The sequence below is a fragment of the Rhinopithecus roxellana genome, chromosome 21 (genome assembly GCF_007565055.1).
Source record: "Rhinopithecus roxellana isolate Shanxi Qingling chromosome 21, ASM756505v1, whole genome shotgun sequence".
Lineage (NCBI taxonomy): Eukaryota > Metazoa > Chordata > Mammalia > Primates > Cercopithecidae > Rhinopithecus > Rhinopithecus roxellana.
In genome coordinates, this window is record NC_044569.1 from 51,072,591 (window position 1) to 51,093,256 (window position 20,666).

Sequence of the window (20,666 nt, forward strand, 5' to 3'; positions counted from 1 at the left end):
AGTTCCACCCTTTCCTTCTTGGAACAGTTTGCTAACACTGTTGTCGTGGACTCTGCAAAGTGATATTTGGGAGCTCAATGAGGGCTATGGTGAAAATGAAATATCCTCAGATCAAAACTGGAAAGAAGCCTTCTGAGAAACTGCATTGCCATGTGTGAATGCAACTCACAAAGTTACTCTTTTCTCTTCAGGGTTCAGTTTGCAAACAAAGTTTTCTGGAAATCGGCAATGGGATACTTCTAAGCACAATAAAGCTTACAGTGACAAAGGAAATATCCTCAGAGGAAAACTACAAAGAAGCTTTCTTAGAAACTTCTTGGTGATGTGTGAATTCCTCTCACAGAGTTACACTTATGTTTCGTAGAGCAGTCCATTAAAACGGTCATTGAGGAATCTGAGAAAGGCTTCCTTGGATCGTATTGAGGTCTACGCTGATAAAGGAAATATCATCATTTCGAAACGTGAAAGAAGCTTTCTGGGAAACGTCTTTCTGATCTCTGAATTCATCTCACAGAGTTACATCTTAGACCTCAGGAAGCAGTGTGCTAACACTCTTTTCGTGGAATCTCCAAAGTGATATGTGGGAGCCCATAGGGGCCCAAGGAGTAAAAGGAAAAATCCTCACATAACAAGTAGAGAGAAGTTTTCTGAGAGATTGCTTTCTGATGTGGGACTTCATCACACAGAGTTCCACGCTTCCCTTCTTGGAACAGTTTGCTACAACTGTTGTCGTGTATTCTGCAAACTGATATTTGGGAGCCCATAGGGGAAATTGGTGAAAAAGGAAATATCCACTGATCAAAAGAGGAAAGAAGCCTTCTGAGAAACTGCATTGCCATGTGTGAATGCAACTCACAGAGTTACACGTTTCCCTTCCGAAGTCAGTTGGCTAACATAGTTGTCTGGAAATCTGCAATTAGATACTTCTTAGGGCAATGAAGCTCCCGGTGACAAAGGAAATGTCCTCAGATGAAATCTAGAAAGAAGTTTTCCTAGGAACTTCTTGGGGATGTGTGAGTTCATCTCACAGAGTCACATTTATGTTTCTTGGAGAAGTCCATTAGCACTGTCTTTGAGGAACCTGAGAAGGGCTTCTTTGGATCGTATTGAGGCCTACGCTGATAAAGGAAATATCATCAGTTCAAAACGTGGAAAATGCTGTCTGAGATTCCTCTTTCTAATCTGTGAATTCATCCCACAGAGTTACAAATTAGACCTCAAGAAGCAGTTTGCTAACACCTTTTTCGTGGAATATGCAAAGTGATATTTGGGAGCCCATAGGGGCCCATGGTGAAAAAGGAAATATCCTCAGATAATAACTACAGAGAAGCTTTCTGAGAGATTGCTTTCCGATGTGTGACTTCATCACACAGAGTTCCACCCTTCCCTTCTTGGAACAGTTTGCTAACACTGTAGTCGTGGATTCTGCAAAGTGATATTTGGGAGCCCATAGGGGCCCATGTTGAGAAAGGAAATATCCTCACTAAATAACTAGAGAGAAGCTTTCTGATGTGAGACCGTCACACAGATTTCCACCCTTCCCTTATTGAAGAGTTTGATAAAACTGTTGTCGTGGATTCTGCAAAGTGATATTTGGGAGCTCATTGAGGGCTAAGGTGAAAAAGGAAATATCCTCAGATTCAAACTGGAAAGAAGCCTTCTGAGAAACTGCATTGCCATGTGTGAATGAAACTCACAAAGTTACACGTATCTCTTCAGTGATCAGTTTGTTAACACAGTTTTCTGGAAATCTGCAATTAGATACTTCACAGCGCAGTTAAGCTTACGGTGACAAAGGAAATATCCTCTGATGAAAACTAGAAAGAAGCTTTCCTAGAAACTTCTTGGTGATATGTGAATTCATCTCACAGAGTTACACTTATGTTTCGTGGAGCAGATCATTAACACTGTCTTTGAGGAAGCTGAGAAGGGCTTCTTTGGATCATATTGACGCCTAAACTGATAAAGGAAATTTCATCAGTTCAAATCGTGAAAGAAGCTTTCTGAGAAACTTCTTTCTGATCAGTGAGTTCATCGCACGGACTTACAACTTAGACCTCAGGAAGCAGTTTGCTAACACTCTGTTCGTGGAAACTGCAAAGTGATATTTGGGAGCCCACAGGGACACATGGTGAAAAAGGAAATATCCTCACACAATAACTAGAGAGAAGCTATCCGAGAGATTGCTCTCTGATGTGTGACTTCTTCACACAGAGTTCCACCCAACGCTTCTTGGAACAGTTTTCTAACACTGTTGTCGTGGATTCTGCAAAGTGATATTTGGGAGCCGATAGGAGCCCATGGTGATAAAGGAAGTATGCTCACATAAACACTAGAGAGAAGCTTTCTGAGAGATTGCTTTCTGATGTGTGACTTCATCACACAGAGTTCCACCATTTCCTTCTTCGAACAGTTTGCTAACACTGTTGTCGTGGATTCTGCAAAGTGATATTTGGGAGCTCATTGAGGGTTATGGTGAAAAAGGAAATATATCCAGATTAAAAATGGAAAGAAACCTTCTGAGAGACTGCATTGCCATGTGTGAATGCAACTCAGAGACTTACACGTTTCTCTTCAGTGATCAGTTTGTTAACACAATTTCCTGAAAATCTGCAATTAGATACTTCATTGCGCAGTGAAGCTTAAGGTGACAAAGGAATTATCCTCAGATGAAAACCAGAAAGAAGCTTTCTTAGAAACTTCTTGGTGATGCGTGAATTCATCTCACAGAGTTACACTTATGTTTCGTGGAGCAGTCCATTAACACTGTCTTTAAGGAACTGAGAAGGGCTTCTTTGGATCGCATTGAAGCCTACGCTGATAAAGAAAATTTCATCAGCTCAAAACGTGAAAGAAGCATTCTGAGAAACTTCTTTCTGATCAGTGAGTTCATCGCACAGACTTACAACTTAGACCTCAGGAAGCAGTTTGCTAACAATCTTTTCGTGGAAACTGCAAAGTGATATTTGGGAGCCCATAGGGGCCCATGGTGAAAAAGGAAATATCCTCACATAATAACTAGGGAGAAGCTATCTGAGAGATTGCTTTCTGATGTGTGACTTCATCACACAGAGTTCCACCCTTCCCTTCTTGGAACAATTTGCTAACACTGTTGTCGTGGATTCTGCAAAGTGATATTTGGGAGCTCATTGAGGGCTATGGTGAAAAAGGAAATATCCTCAGATTAATACTGGAAAGAAGCTTCTGAGAAAGTGTATTGCCCTGTGTGAATGCAACTCACAGAGTTACACGTTTCTCTTCAGTGATCGGTTTGTTAACACAGTTTTCTGGAAATCTTCAATTAGATACTTCATAGCGCAGTGAAGCTTACGGTGAGAAAGGAAATATCCTCAGAGGAAAACTACAAAGAAGCTTTCTTAGAAACTTCTTGGTGATGTGTGAATTCATCTCACAGAGTTACACTTATGTTTCGTGGAGGAGTCCATTAACACTGTCTTTGAGGAACCTGAGAAGGGCTTCTTTGGATCGTATTGTGGTCTACGCTGATAAAGGAAATATCATCAGTTCAAAACGTGAAATAAGCTTTCTGAGAAACGTCTTTCTGATCTGTGAATTCGTCTCGCAGTGTTACAAATTAGACATCAGGAAGCAGTATGCTAACACTCGTTTCGTGGAAGCTGCAAAGTGATATTTGGGAGCCCATAGTGGCCGATGGTGACAAAGGAAATATCCTCACATAATAACCAGAGAGAAGCTTTCTGAGAGATTGCTTTCGGATGTGTGACTTCATCACACAGAATTCCACCCTTCCCTTCTAGGTACAGTTTGCTAACACTGTTGTTGTGGATTGCTCAAAGTGATATTTGGGAGCCCGTAGGGGCCCGTGGTGAAAAAGCAAGTATCCTTACATAAAAACTAGAGAGAAGCTTTCTGACAGATTGCTTTCTGATATGTGACTTCATCACATAGAAATCCACCCTTCCCTTCCAGGTACAGTTTGCTAACACTGTTGTCGTGGATTACTGAAAGTGATATTTGGGCGCTCCTTGAGGGCTATGGTGAAAAAGGAAACATCCTCACATTCAAACTGGAGAGAAGGCTTCTGAGAAACTGCATTGCCATGTGTGAATGCAACTCACAGAGTTACACGTTTCTCTTCAGTGATCAGTTTGCTAACACAGTTTTCTGGAAGTCTGCAATTAGATACTTCATAGCGCAATGAAGCTTAGGGTGACAAAGGAAATAGCCTCAGAAGAAAACTAGAAAGAAGCTTTCTTAGAAACTTCTTGGTGATGTGAGAATTCATCTCACAGGGTTCCACTTATGTTTCATGGAGCAGTCCATTAACACTGTCTTTGAGGAACCTGAGAAGGGCTTCTTTAGATCGCATTGAGGCCTACGCTGATAAAGGAAATTTCATCAGTTCAACACGTGAAAGAAGCTTTCTGAGAAACTTCTTGCTGATCAGTGAGTTCATCTCTCAGTATTACAACTTTGACTTCAGGAAGCAGTTTGCTAACACTCTTTTCTTGGAAACTGCAAAGTGATATTTGGGAGCCCATAGGGGTCCATGGTGAATAAGGAAGTATCCTCACATAAAAACTAGAGAGAAGCTTTCGGAGAGATTGCTTTCTGATGTGTGACTTCATCACACAGGGTTACACCCTTCCCTTGTTGGAACAGTTTGCTAAAACAGTTGTCGTGGATTCTGCATAGTGATATTTGGGAGCCCATAGGGGCCCATGGTGAAAAAGGAAGTATCTCTTCACATAAAAACTCGAGAGAAGCTTTCAGAGAGATTGCTTTCTGATGTGTGACTTCATCCCAGAGAAATACACCATTCCCTTCTGGGAACAGTTTGCTAACACTGTTGTCGTGGATTCTGCAAAGTGATATTTGGGAACCCTTAGGGGTCCATGGTGAAAAAGGAAATATCCTCAGATAATAACTAGAGAGAAGCTTTCTGAGAGATTGCTTTCTGATGTGTGACTTCATGACACAGAATTCCCCCCTTCCCTTCTTGGAACAGTTTTCTAACACTGTTGTCGTGGAATCTGCAAAGTGATATTTGGGAGCTCATAGAGGGCTACGGTGAAAAAGGAAATATCCTCAGATCAAAACTGGAAGGAAGCATTCTGAGAAACTACATTGCCATGTGTGAATGCAACTCACAGAGTTACACGTTTCTCTTCAGTGATCAGTTTGCTAACACAGTTTTCTGGAAATCTGCAATGGGAAATATCTTAGCGCAATGAAGCTGACGGTGACAAAGGAAATACCCTCAGATGAAAACGAGAAAGAAGCTTTCTTAGTAACTTCTTGGTGATGTATGAATTGATCTCACAGAGTTACACTTATGTTTCGTGGAGCAGTTCATTAACACTGTCTTTGAGGAACCAGAGAAGGGCTTCTATGGATCACATTGAGGCCTACACTAATAAAGGAAATATCATCTGTTAAAATCGTGAAAGAATCTTTCGGCGAAACTTCTTTCTGATCTGTGAATTCATCTCACAGTGTTACAACTTAGACCTCAGGAAGCAGTTTGCTAACTCTCTTCGTGGAATCTGCAAAGTGATATTTGGGAGCCCATAGGGGCCCATGGTGAAAAAGGAAATATCCTCATATAATAACTAGAGAGAAGCTTTCTGAGACATTGCTTTCTGATGTGTGAGTTCATCACACAGTGTTCCACCCTTCCCTTCTTGGAACACTTTGCTAACACTATTGTTGTGGATTCTGCAAAGTGATATTTGGGAGCTCATTGAGGGCTATGGTGAAAAGGGAAATATCCTCAGATCAAAACTGGAAAGAAGCCTTCTGAGAATCTGCATTGACATGTGTGAATGCAACTCACAGAGTTACACGTTTCTCTTCAGTGATCAGTTATCTACCAAAGTTATCTGGAAATGTGCAATGGGATACTTCTTAGCGCAATGAAGCTTACGGTGACAAAGGAAATATCCACAGATGAAAACTAGAAAGAAGCTTTCTTAGAAACTTCTTGGTGATGTGTGAATTCATCTCACAGAGTTACACTTATGTTTCGTGGAGCAATCCATTAACACTGACTTTGAGGAATCTGAAAAGGGCTTCTTTGGATCGCATTGAGGAATACGCTGATAAGGGAAATATCATCAGTTCAAAACGTGAAAAAAGCTTACAAAGAAACTTCTTTCTGATCTGTGAATTCACCTCAGAGAGTTACACCTTAGACCTCAGGAAACAGTTTGCTATCACTCTTTTCATGGAATCTGCTAGAGATATTTGGGAGCCCATAGGGGCCCATGGTAAAAAAGGAAATATCCTCAGATAATAACTAGAGAGAAGCTTTCTGAGAGATTGCTTTCTGATGTGTGACTTCATCACATAGATTTCCACCCTTCCCTTCTTGGAACAGTTTTGCAACACTGTTGTCGTGGATTCTGTAAAGTGATATTTGGAAGCTCATTGAGGGCTATGGTGAAAAAGGAAATATCCTCAGATCTAAACTGGAAAGAAGCCTTCTGAGAAACTGCATTGCCATGTGTGAATGCAAGTCACAGACTTACACGTTTCTCTTCAGTGACCAGTTTGCTAACACAGTTTTCTGGAAACCGGTAATGGGATACTTCTTAGCGCAATGAAGCTTACGGTGACAAGGGATATATCCTCAGACGAAAACTAGAAAGAAGGTTTCCTAGAAAATTCTTGGTGATGTGTGAATTCATCTCATAGAGTTACACTTATGTTTCGTGGAGCAGTCCATTCACACTGTGTTTGAGGAACCAGAGAAGGTCTTCTTTGGATCGCATTGACGCCTACGCTGATAAAGGAATTATCCTCAGTTCAAAACATGAAAGAAGCTTTCTGGGAAAATTCTTTGTGCTCTGTGAATTCATCTCACAGAGTTACAACTTAGACATCAGGAAGCAATTTGCTAGCAGGCTTTTCGTGGAATATGCAAAGTGATATTTAGGAGCCCATAGGGGTCCGTGGTGAAAAAGGAAATATCCTCGATAATAACTAAAGAGAAGTTTTCAGAGAGATTGCTTTCTGATGTGTGATTTCATCACACAAAGTTCCACCCTTCCCTTCCTGGAATAGTTTGCTAACACTGTTGTCGTGGATTCTGCAATGTGATATAATGGGAGCTCATTGAGGGCTATGGTGAAAAAGGAAATATCCTCAGATCAAAACTGGAAAGAAGCCTTCTGAGAAACTGCATTGCCATGTGTGAATGCAACTCACAGAGTTACACGATTCCATTCAGTGATCAGTTTGCTAACACAGTTTACTGGAAATCTGCAATTGGATACTTCATAGCACAATGAAGCTTACGGTGACAAAGGAAATATTCTCAGATGAAAACTAGAAAGAAACTTTCTTAGAAAATTCTTGGTGATATTCAAATTCATATCACAGAGTTACATTTATGTTTCATGGAACAGTCCATTAACACTGTCTTTGAGGAATCTGAAAAGGGCTTCTTTGGATCGTAATGAGGCCTATGCTGATAAAGGAAATATCGTCAGTTCAAAACGTGAAAGAAACTTTCTGAGAATCTTCTTTCTGATGTGTGAATTCATCTCACAGAGTTACAACTTAGACCTCAGGAAGCAGTTTGCTAACACTGTTTTCGTGGAAGCTGCAAAGTGACATTTGGGAGCCCATAGGGGCCCATGGAGAAAAAGGAAATATCCTCATTTAATAACTAGAGAGAAGCTTTCTGAGAGATTGCTTTCTGATGTGTCACTTCATCACACCGAGTTCCACACTTCCCTTCTTGGAACAGTTTGCTAACACTGTTGTCGTGGATTCCACAACGTGGTATTTGGGAGCTCATTGAGGGCTGTAGTGAAAAAGGAAATATCCTCGGATCAAAACTGGACGGAAACCTTCTGAGAAACTGCATTGCCATGTATGAATGCAACTCTCAGAATTACACATTTCCCTTCAGTGATCAGTTTGCTAACACGGTTTTCTGGAAATCTGTAATTTGATACTTCTTAGCGCAATGAAGCTTACTGTGAGAAAGGAAATATCCTCAGATGTAAACTAGAAATTAGCTTTCTTAGAAACTTCTCGGTGATGTGTGAATTCATCTCACAGAGTTACCATTATGTTGCTTGGATCAGTCCATTAACACTGTCTTGGAGGAACCTGAGAAGGGCTACTTTGGATCGCATTGAGACCTACGCCAGTAAAGGAAATATCAACAGTTCACAAGGTGAAAGAAGCATTCTGAGAAACTTCTTTCTGATATGTGAATTCATCTGACAGAATTACACCTTAGAACTCAGGAAGCAGTTTGCAAACATCTTTTTGTGGAATCTGCAAAGTGATATTTGGGAGCCCATAGGGGCCCATTGTGAAAAAGGAGATACCCTCAGATAATAACTACAGAGAAGCTTTCTGAGAGATTGCTTCATGATGTGTGACTTCATCACACAGAGTTCCACCCTTCCCTTCATGGAACAGATTTGCTAACCCTGTTGTCGTGGATTCTGCAAAGTGATATTTGGGAGCTCATTGAGGGCTATGGTTAAAAAGGAAATATCCTCAGATCAAAACTGGAAAGGAAGCATTCTGAGAAACTGCATTTGCCATGTGTGAATGCAAGCTCACAGACTTACACGTTTCTCTTCAGTGATCAGTTTGCTAACAAAGCTTTCTGGATATCTGCAACTGGGATACTTCTTAGCGCAATGAAGCTTATGGAGGCAAAGAAATATGCCTGAGATGAAAACTAAAGAAAGCTTTCTTAGAAACTTCTGGGTGATGTGTGAAGTCATCTCACAGAGTGACACTTATGTTTCGTGGAGCAGTCCATTAACACGGTCTTTGAGGAAACTGAGAAGGGCTTCTTGGATCGAATTGAGGCCAACCCTGATAAAGGAAATATCATCAGTTACAACGTGAAAGAAGCATTCTGAGAAATTCCTTCTGATCTGTGAATTCATCTCACAGAGTTACAACTTAGATTTCAGGAAGCAGTTTGCTAACTCTCTTGTCGTGGAATCTGCAAAGTGATATTTGGAAGCCCATAGGGGCCCATGGTGAAAAAGGAAATATCCTCACATAGTAACTAGAGAGAAGCTTTCTAAGACATTGCTTTCTGATGTGTGACTTCATCACACAGAGTTCCACCCTTCCCTTCTTGGAACAGTTTGCTAACACAGTTGTCGTCAATTCTGCAAAGTGATATTTGGGAGCTCCTAGGACCCATGGTGAAAAAGGAAATATCCTCACATAATAAGTAGAGAGAAGCTTTCTGAGAGATTGCTTTCTGATGTGTGTCTTCATCAAACAGAGTTCCATACTTCCCTTCTTGGAACAGTTTGCTAACACTGTTGTCGCGGATTCTGCAACGTGATATTTGGTAGCCCATGGAGGGCTATGGTGAATAAGTTTGTATCCTCAGAACAAAACTGGAAAGAAGCCATCTGAGAAACTGCATTACCATGTGTGAATGCAACTAACAGAGTTACACATTTCCCTTCAGTGTTCTGTTTGCTAACACAGTTTTCTGGAAATCTGTAGTTGGATACTTCCTAGCGCAATGAATCTTACGGTGACAACGGAAATATCCTCAGATGAAAGCTAGAAAGAAGCATTCTTAGAAACTTCTTGGTGATGTATGAATTCACCTTATAGAGTTAGACTTATGTTTCGTTGAGCAGTCCAATAACACTCTCTTTGAGGAAGCTGAGAAGGGCTTCTTTGGATCGCATTGAGGCCTACGCTGATAAGGAAAATATCATCAGTTCAAAACGTGAAAGAAGCTTTCTGAGAAAGTTGTTTCTGATCTTTGAATTCATCTCACAGAGTTACAAATTGGAACTCAGGAAGCAGCTTGCTAACAGTCTTTTCGTGGAATCTGAAAAGTGATATTTCGGAGCCCATAGAGGCCCATGGTGAAAAAGGAAATATCCTCACATAATAACTAGAGAGAAGGTTTCATAGAGATTGCTTTCTCATGTGTGACTTCATCACACAGAGTTCAACCGTCCCTTCTTGGAAGAGTTTGCTAACACTGTTGTCGTGGATTCTGCAAAGTGATAGTTGGGAGCCCATAGGGGCCCATGGTGAAAAAGGAAATATCCTCACATAATAACTAGAGAGAAGCTTTCTGAGAGATTGCTTTCTGTTGTGTGACTTCATCACACAGAGTTCCACCCTTCCCTTCTTGGAACAGTTTGCTAACACTGTTGTCGTGGATTCTGCAAAGTGATAATTGGGAGCCCATAGTGGCCCATGGTGGAAAAGCAAATATCCTCACATAAAAACTAGTGAGAAGCTTTCTGAGAGATTTCTTTCTGATATGTGACTTCATCACATAGAGTTCTACTCTTCCCTTCTGGGGAGAGTTTGCTAACACTGTTGTCGTGGATTCTGTCAAGTGATATTTAGGAGCACTTTGAGGGCTATGGTGAAAAGGAAATATCCTCAGATCAAACTGGAAACATGCCTTCTGAGAAACTGCATTGCCAAGTGAGAATGCAACTCACAGAGTTACACGTTTCTCTTCAGTGATCAGTTTGCTAACACAGTTTTTGTAAATCTGCAATGGGATACTTCTTAGCCCAATGAAGCTTACGGTGACGAAGGAAATATCCTCAAATGAAAACTAGAAAGAAGCTTTCTTTGAAACTTCTTGGAGATGTGTGAATTCATCTCACAGAGTTACACTTATGTTTCGTGAAGCAGTCCACTAACACTGTCTTTGAGGAACCTGAGAAGGGCATCTTTGGAACTTGTTGAATCCAACGCTAATAAAGGAAATATCATCAGTTCAAAACGTGAAAGAAGCTTCCTGAGAAACTTCTTTCTGATCTGTGAATTCATCTCACAGAGAAAGAATTTGAACCTCAGGAAGCAGTTTGCTACTACTCTTTTCGTGGAAACTGCAAAGTGATATTGGGGACCCCATAGGGGCCCATGGTGAAAAAGGAAATATCCTCAGATAATAACTAGAGAGATGCTTTCTGAAACATTGCTTTCTAATGTCTGACTGCAGCACACAGAGTTCAACCCTTCCCTTCTTTTAACAGTTTGCTAACACTATTGTGGTGGATTCTGCAAAGTGATATTTGGGAGCTCATTGAGGGCTATGGTGAAAAACGAAATATCCTCAGATCCAAACTGGAAAGATACCTTCTGAGAAACAGCATTGCCATGTGTGAATGCAACACACAGAGTTACACGTTTCTATTCAGTGATCAGTTTGCTAACAAAGTTTTCTGGGGATCTGCATTGGGATACTTCTAAGCTCAATTAACCCTACGGTGACAAAGGAAATATCCTCAGAGGGAAACTAGAAAGAAGCTTTCTTGGAATCTTCTTGATGATGTGTGAATTCATCTCATAGAGTTACACTTATGTTTCGTGGAGCCGTCCATTAACACTGTCTTTGAGGAAACTGAGAAGCGCTTGTTTGGATCGCATTGAGGCCTACGCTGATAAAGGGAATATAAGCAGCTCAAAACGTGAAAGAGGCTTTCTGCGAAACTACTTTCTGATCTGTGAATTCATCTCACAGAGTTACACCTTATTCCTCAGGAAGCAGTTTGCTAACACTCTTTTCGTGGAATCCGCAAACTGACATTTGGGGCCCCTTGGGGCCCATGGTGAAAAAGGAAATATACTCAGGTAATTACTAGAGAGAAGCTTTCTGAGAGATTGCTTTTTGATGTGTGACTTCATGACACAGAGTTCCACCCTTCTGTTCCTGAAACAGTTTGCTAACAATGTTGCCGTGGATACTGCCAAGTGATATGTGGGAGCTCATTGAGGTCTATGGTGAAAAAGGAAATAGCCTCAGATCAAAACTGGAAAGAAGCCTTCTGAGAAACTGCATTGCCATACGTGAATGCAACTCACAGAGTTACACGTTCCTATTCAGTGATGAGTTTGCTAACACAGTTTTCTGTAAATCTGCAATGGGATCATTCTAAGCGCAATGAAGCTCACGGTGACAAAGGAAATATCTTCAGATGAAAACTTGAAAGAAGCGTTCTTAGAAACTTCTTGGTGATGTGTGAATTCAACTCACAGAGTTACACTTATGTTTCGTGGAGCAGTCCATTAACACTGTCTTAGAGGAACCTGAGAAGGACTTCTTTGGATCGCATGGAGGCCTACGCTGATAAAGGAAATATCATCAGTTCAAAACGTGAAAGAAGCTTTCTGAGCAACTTCTTTCTGATATGTGAATTGATCTCACAGAGTTACACAATAGACCTGAGGAAGCAGTTTGATAACACTCTTTTCTTGGAATCTGCAACGTGATATATGGAGCCCATAGGGGGACATGGTGAAAAAGGAAATATCCTCAGATAATAACTAGAGAGAAGCTTTCTGAGAGATTGCTTTCTGATGTGTGCCTTCATCACACAGAGTTCAACACTTCCTTTCTTTGAAGAGTTTGCTAACACTGTTGTTGTGGATTCTGCAAAGTGATATTTGGCAGCCCATACGGGCCCATGGTGAAAAAGGAAATATCCTCATGTAATAACTAGGAGAGAAGCTTTCTGAGAGATTGCTTTCTGATGGGTGACTTCATCACACAGAGTTCCACCGTTCACTTCTTGGAACAGTTTGCTAACACTGTTGTCGTGGATTCTACAAAGTGATATGTGGGAGCTCTTTGAGGGCTATGGTGAAAAAGGAAATATCCTCAGATCAAAACTGGAAAGAAGCCTTCTGAGAAACTGCATTGCCATGTGTGAATGCAACTCACAGAGTTACACTTTTCTCTTCTGTGATCAGTTTGCTAACTAAGATTTCTGGAAATCTGCAATGGGACCTTTCTTAGCGCAATGAACTTAAGGTGACAAAGGACATATCCTCAGATGAAAACTAGGAAGAAGCTTTCTTAGAAACTTCTTGGTGATGTGTGAATTCATCTCTCAGAGTTACACTTATGTTTCGGGGAGCAGTCTATTAACACTGTCTTTGAGGAAGCTGAGAAGGGCTTCTTTGGATCGCATTGAGGCCTATGCTGATAATGGCATTATCATCTGTTCAAAACGTGAAAGAAGCTTTCTGAGCAACTTCTTTCAGATCTGTGAATTCATCTCACAGAGTTACACCTTAGACCTGAGGAAGCAGTTTGCTAACACTCTTTTCTTGTAATCTGCAAAGTGATATATGGAGCCCATAGGGGGACATGGTGAAAAAGGTAATATCCTCACATAATGAATAGAGAGAAGCTTTCTGAGAGATTGCTTTCTGATGTGTGACTTCATCACACACAGTTCCACCCTGCCCTTCTTGGAACAGTTTGCTAACAATGTTGTCTTGTATGTTGCAAAGTGTTATTTGGGAGCTCATTGAGGGCTATGGTGAAAAAGGAAATATCCTCAGATCAAAACTGGAAAGAATCCTTCTGAGAAACTGCATTGCCATGTGTGAATTCAACTCACAGAGTTACACGTTTCTCTTCTGGGATCAGTTTCCTAACACAGTTTTCTGGAAATCTGCAATTGGATACTTCTTAGCGCAATGAAGCTTATGGTGACAAAGGAAATATCCTCAGATGAAAACTAGAAAGAAGCTTTCCTACAAACTTCTTGGTGATGTGTGACTTCATCTCACAAAGTTACAGTTATGTTTCGTGTAGCAGTCCATTAACACTGTCTTTGAGGAAGCCTGAGAAGGGCTTCTTTGGATTGCATTGAGGCCTACGCTGATAAAGGAAATATCATCAGTTCAAAACGTGAAAGAACCTTTCTGAGCAACTTCTTTCTGACCTGTGAATTCATCTCACAGAGTTACTACTTAGAGCTCAGGAAGCAGTTTGCTAAAACTCTTTTCGTGGAATCTGCAAAATGATATTTTAGAGCCCCTATAGGCCCATGGTGAAGAAGGAAATATTCTCAGATAATAACTAGAGTGAAGCTTTCAGAGAGATTGCTTTCTGATGTGTTACTTCATCACACAGAGTTCCAACCTTCACTTTGTGGAACAGTTTTTTAACACTGTGGTGTTGGGTTCTGCAAAGTGATATTTGTGAGCCCTTAGGGGCCCATGGTGAAAAAGGAAATATCCTCATATATAACTAGAGAGAAGCTTTCTGAGAGACTGCTTTCTGATGTGTTACTTCATCACACGGACTTCCACCCTTCCCTTCATGGAACAGTGTGCTAACACTGTTGTCATGGATTCTGCAAAGTGATCGGTGGGAGCTCATTGAGGGCTATGGTAAAAAATGAAATATCCTCAGATCAAAACTGGGAGGAAGCTTTCTGAGAAACTGCATTGCCATGTGTGAATGCAACTCACAGAGTTACATGGTTCTCTTCAGTGATCAGTTTGCTAACACTGTTTTCTGGAAATCTGCAATTGGATAATGCTTAGCGCAATGAAGCTTACGGTGACAAAGGAAATATCCTCAGATGAAAACTAGAAAGAAACATTGTTAGAAACTTCTTGGTGATGTCTGAACTCATCTCACAGAGTTACACTTATGTTTCATGGAGCAGTCCATTAACACTGTCTTTGAGGAACCTGAGAAGGGTTTCTTTGGATCGCATTGAGTCCAACACTGATAAAGGAAATATCATCATTTCAAAACGTGAATGAAGCTTTTTGAGAAACTTCTTTCTGATCTGTGAATTCATCTCACACAATTACACCTTAGACCTCAGGAAGCAGGTTCCTAACACTCTTTTCGTGGAATCTGGAATGTGATATTTGGGTGCCCATAGGGGTCCATGGTGAAAAAGGATATATCCTCAGATAATAACTAGAGAGAAGCTTTCTGAGGTATTGCTTTCTGATGTGTGACTTCATCACACAGAGTTTCACACTTCCTTTCTTGGAACAGTTTGCTAACACTTTTGTCGTGGATTCTGCAAAGTGATCGGTGGGAGCTCATTGAGGTCTGTGCTGAAAAAGGAAATATCCTCAGTTCAAAACTGGAAAGAATTCTTCTGAGAAACTACATTGCCATGTGTGAATGCAACTCACAGAGTTTCACCTTTCTCTTCAGTGATCAGTTTGGAATACAGTTTTCTGGAAATCTGCAATGGGATAATTCTTAGCACAATGAAGCTTATGGTGACCAAGGAAATATCCTCAGATGGAAACTAGAAAGAAGCTTTCTTAAAAACTTCTTGGTGATGTGTGAATTCATCTCACAGAGTTTCACTTATGTTCCGAGGAGCACTCCATTAACACTGTCTTTGAGGAACCTGAGAAGGGCTTCTTTGGATCGCATTGAGGCCTACGCTGCTAAAGGAAGTATCGTCACTTCAAAACGTGAAAGGATCTTTCTGAGAAATTTCTTTCTGATCTGTGAATTCATCTCACAGAGTTACAACTTAGACTTCAGGACGCAGTTTGCTATCACTCTTTTCTTGGAAACTGCAAAGTGATATTTGGGAACCCATAGGGGCCCGTGGTGAAAAAGGAAATATCCTCATATAATAACTAGAGAGAAGCTTTCTCAGAGATTGCATTCTTATGTGTGACTTCATCACACAGAGTTCCACCTTTCCTTTCATGGAACATTTTACTAACACTATTGTCGTTCATTCTGCAAAGAGATATTTGGGAGTCTGTATGGGAACATGGTGAAAAAGGAAATATCCTCCGATAACATCTAGAGAGAAGGTTTCTGAGAGATTGCTTTCTGATGTGTGAATTCATCACACTGACTTCCACCCGTCCCTTCTTGGAACAGTTTGCTAATACTGTTGTCTTGGACTCTGCAAAGTGATATTTAGGATCCCATGGGGACCATGGTGAAAAAGGAAATATCCTCACATAATAACTAGAGAGAAGCTTTCTGAGAGATTGCTTTCTGTTGTGTGACTTCATCACACAGAGTTCCACCCTTCCCTTCTTGGAACACTTTGCTAACACTGTTGTCGTGGATTTTGCAAAGTGATATTTGGGAGCTCATTGAGTGCTATGGTGAAAAAGGAAATATCCTCAGATCAAAACTGGAAAGAAGCCTTCTGAGAAACTACATTGCCATGTGTGAATGCAACTCACAGAGTTACACTTTTCTCTTCAGGGATCAGTTTGCTAACAAAGCTTTCTGGAAATCGGCAATGGGATACTTCTAAGTATAATGAAGCTTACGATGACAAAGGAAGTATCCTCAGAGGAAACCTAGAAAGAAGCTTTCCTAGGAACTTCCTGGTGATGTGTGAATTCATCTCTCAGAGTTACACTTATGTTTCGTGGAGCAGTCGACTAGCACTGTCTTTGAGGAACCTGAGAAGGGCTTCTTTGGATCGTATTGAGGCCTACGCTGATAAAGGAAATATCATCAATACAAAACTTGAAAAAATCTGTTTGAGATTCTTCTTTCTAATCTGTGAGTTCATCCCACAGATTTACAACTTGGACCTCAGGAAGCAGTTTGCTAACACTGGTTTCGTGGAATCTGCAAAGTGATATTTGGGAGCCCTTAGGGGCACATGGTGAAAAAGGAAATATCCTCACATAATAACTAGAGAGAAGCTTTCTGAGACATTGCCTTCTGACGTGTGACTTCATCACACAGAGTTCCAACCTTCCCTTCTTGTAACAGTTTGCTAACACTTTTGTCGTTGATCCTGCAAAGTGATATTTGGGAGCTCATTGTGGGCTATGGTGAAAAAGGAAATATCCTCATATCAAAACTGCGAAGAAGCCTTCCCAGAGTCTGCATTGCGTGGTGTGAATGCAACTCACAGAGTTACACATTCGCCTTCAGTGATCTGTGCGCTAACACAGTTTTCTGGAATTCGGCAGTTGGATATTTCTTAGTGCTATGAAGCCTATGGTGAAAAGGAAATATCGTCAGATGAAAACAGGAAGGAAGCCTTCTGAGAAAATCCATTGCCATGTGTGAATGCAAGTCACAGAGTTACACATTTCTCTTCAGTTGTCAGTTTGCTAACACAGTTTTCTGGAAATCTGTAATTAGATACTTCTTAGTGAAATGAAGCTTACGGTGACAAAAGAAATACCCTCAGATGAAAAGTAGAAAGAAGCTTTCTTAGAAACTTCTTGGTGATGTGTGAATTCATCTCACAGAGTTACACTTATGTTTCTTGGAGCAGTCCATTAACACTGTCTTTGAGGAACCTGAGAAGGGCCTCTTTGTATTGTATTGAGTCCTGCGCTGATAAAGGAAATATCATCAGTTCAAAACGTGAAAGAAGCTTTGAGAAACTTCTGTCTCTTCAGTCAATTCATCTCACAGAGTTACAACTTAGACCTCAGGAAGCATTTGCTAACACTCTTTTCGTGGAATCTGCAAAGTGATATTTGGGAGCGCATAGGGGCCCATGGTGAAAAAGGAATTGTCCTCAGATAATAACTAGAGAGAAGCTTTCTGAGAGATTGCTTTCTGATGTGTGACTTCATCACACAGAGTTCCACCCTTTCCTTCTCGCGACAGATTTCTAACACTGTTGTCTTGGATTCTGCACAGTGATATTTGGGAGCTCATTGAGGGCTTTGGTGAAAAAGGACATATCCTCAGATCAAAACTGGAAAGAAGCCTTCTGAGAAACTGCATTGCCATGTGTGATTGCACCTCACAGAGTTACACGTTTCTCTTCAGTGATAAGTTTGCTAACACAGTTTCCTGGAAATCTGCAATTTGATACTTCTTAGTGCAATGAAGCTTACTGTGACAAAGGAAATATCCGCAGATGAAAACTAGAAAGAATCTTTCTTAGAAAGTTCTTGGTGATGTGTGAATTCATCTCACAGAGTTACACTTATATTTGGTGGAGCAGTCCATTAATACTGTCTTTGAAGAACCTGAGATGGGCTTCTATGGATCTTATTGAAGCCTAGCCTGATAAAGGAAATATCATCACTTCAAAACATGAAAGAAGGTTTCTGAGAAACTTCTTTCTGATCTGTGAATTCATCTGATAAATTTACACCGTAGACCTCAGGAAGCAGTTTGCTAATACTCTTTTCGTGGAAACTGCAAAGTGATATTTGGCAGCCCATAGGGGCCCACGTTGAAAAAGGAAATATCCTCACACAATAACTAGAGAGAAGGTTTCTGAGAGATTGCTTTCTGATGTGTGACTTCATCACACAGATTTGCACCCTTCCCTTCTTGGAACAGTTTGCTAACACTGTTGTCGTTCATTCTGCAAAGTCATAGTTGGGAGCCCAGAGGGGAACATGGTGAAAAAGGAAATATCCTCACATAATAACTAGAGAGAAGCTTTCTGAGAGATTGCTTTGTGATGTGTGACTTCATCACACAGATTTCCACCCTTCCCTTCTTGCGCAGTTTGCTAACACTGTTGTCGTGGATTCTGCAAAGTGATAGCTGGGAGCCCTTAGGGGCCCATGGTGAAAAAGGAAATATCCTCAAATAATCACTAGAGAGAAGCTTTCTGAGAGATTGCTTTCCGATGTGTGACTTCATCACACTGACTTCCACCCTTCCCTTCTTGGAACAGTTTGCTAATACTGTTTTTGTTGATTCTGCAAAGTGATATTTGGGAGCTCAGTGAGGGCTATGGTGAAAAAGGATATATCCTCAGATCAAAACTGGAAAGAAGCCTTCTGAGAAACTGCATGGCCATGGGTGATTGCAACTCACAGAGTTACACATGTCTCTTCAGTGATCAGTTCGCTAACATAGTTTTCTGGAAATCTGTAATAAATGCTTTTTAGCGCAATGAAGCTTACGGTGACAAAGGAAATATCCTCAGATGAAAACTTGAAAGAAGCTTTGTTAGAAAATTCTTGGTGATGTGTGGATTAATCTCACAGAGTTACACTTATGATTCGTGTAGCAGTCCATTAACACTGCCTTTAAGGAACCTGAGAAGGGCTACTTTGGATCACATTGAGGCATTCGCTGATCAAGGAAATATCATCAGTTCAAAAAGGGAAAGAAGCTTTCTGAGAACCTTCTTCTGCTCTGTGAATTCATGTCACAGAGATACAACTTAGACCTCAGGAAGCAGTTTGCTAACACTCTTTAATGGAATCTACAAAGTGATATTTGGTAGTCCATATGGGAACATGGTGAATAATTAAATATCCTCACATCATAACCAGAGAAGCTTTATGACAGATTGCTTTCTGATGTGTGAGTTCATCACACAGAGTTCCACCCTTCCTTTCTTGGAACAGTTTGCTAACACTGTTGTCATGGATTCTGCAACGTGGTATTTGGGAGCTCATTGAGGGCTATGGTGAAAAAGGATATATCCTCAGTTCAAAACTGGAAAGAAGCCTTCTGAGAAACTGCATTGCCATGTGTGAATGCAACTCACAGAGTTACACTTTTCTTTTCAATGATCAGTTTGCTACATAGTTTTCTGTAAATCTGCAATTGGATAATTCTTAGCCCAATGAAGCTTACGGTGTCAAAGGAAATATCCTCAGGTGAAAACTAGAAAGAAGCTTTCTAGAAACTTCTTGGTGATGTGTGAATTCATCTCACAGAGTTACACTTATCTTTCGTGGAGCAGTCCATTAACACTGTCTTTGAGGAACCTGAGGAGGGCTTCTTGGATCGTATTGAGGCCTACGCTGAAAACGGAAATATCATCAGTTCAAAACGTGAAAGGAGCTTTCTGAGAAACTACTTTCTGATCTGTGAATTCATCTCACCGAGTTACAACTTGGACCTCAGGAAGCAATTTGCAAACACTCCTTTCGTGGAATCTGCAAAGCGATATTTGGGAGCCCATGGGGCCCATGGTGAAAAAGGAAATATCCTCACATAATAACTAGAGGAAAGCTTTCTGAGAGATTGCTTTCTGATGTGTGACTTCATCACACAGAGTTCCACTCTTCCCTTCTTGGAATAGTTTGCTAACACTGTTGTCGTGGATTCTGGGAAGTGATATTTGGGAGCCCACAGGGGAACACGGTGAAAAAGGAAATATCCTCACATAAAAACTAGAGAGAAGATTTCTGAGAGATTGCTTTCTGATGTGTGAGTTCATCACACAGAGTTCCACCCTTCCCTTCATGGAACAGTTTGCTAACACTGTTGTCATAGATTCTGCAAAGAAATATTTGGGAGCTCATTGATGGCTATGGTGAAAAAGGAAATATCCTGAGATCAAAACTGGAAAGAAGCCTTCTGAGAAACTGCATTGCCATGTGTGAATACAACTCACAGAGTTACACGATTCTCTTCAGTGGTCTGTTTGCTAACACAGTTTTCTGGAATTCTGCAATTACATACTTCTTAGCGCACTGAAGCTTACGGTGACAAAGGAAATATCCTCATATGAAAACTAGAAAGAATCTTTCTTAGAAACTTCTTGGTGATGTGTGAATTCATCTCACAGAGTTACACTTATATTTCATGGAACACTCTATTAACACTGTCTTTGAGGATCCTGAGAAGGGCTTCTTTGGATCGTAGTGAGGCCTACGCAGATAAAGGAAATATCATCAGTTCAAAACGTGAGGGAACTTTTTGAGAATCTTCTTTCTGATTTGTGAATTCATCTCACAAAGTTACAACTTAGACCTCAGGAAGCAGGTTGCTACCACTCTTTTCGTGGAATCTGCAAAGTGATATTTGGGAGCCCATAGGGGCCCATGGTGAAACAGAAAATATCCTCAAATAATAACTAGAGAGAAGCTTTCTGAGAGATTGCTTTCTGATGTGTGCATTCCACATACAGAGTTCCACACTTCCCTTCTTGGAACAGTTTGCTAAGACTGTTGTCGTGGATTCTGCAAAGTGATATTTGGGAGCGAATAGGGGCCCATGGTGAAAAAGG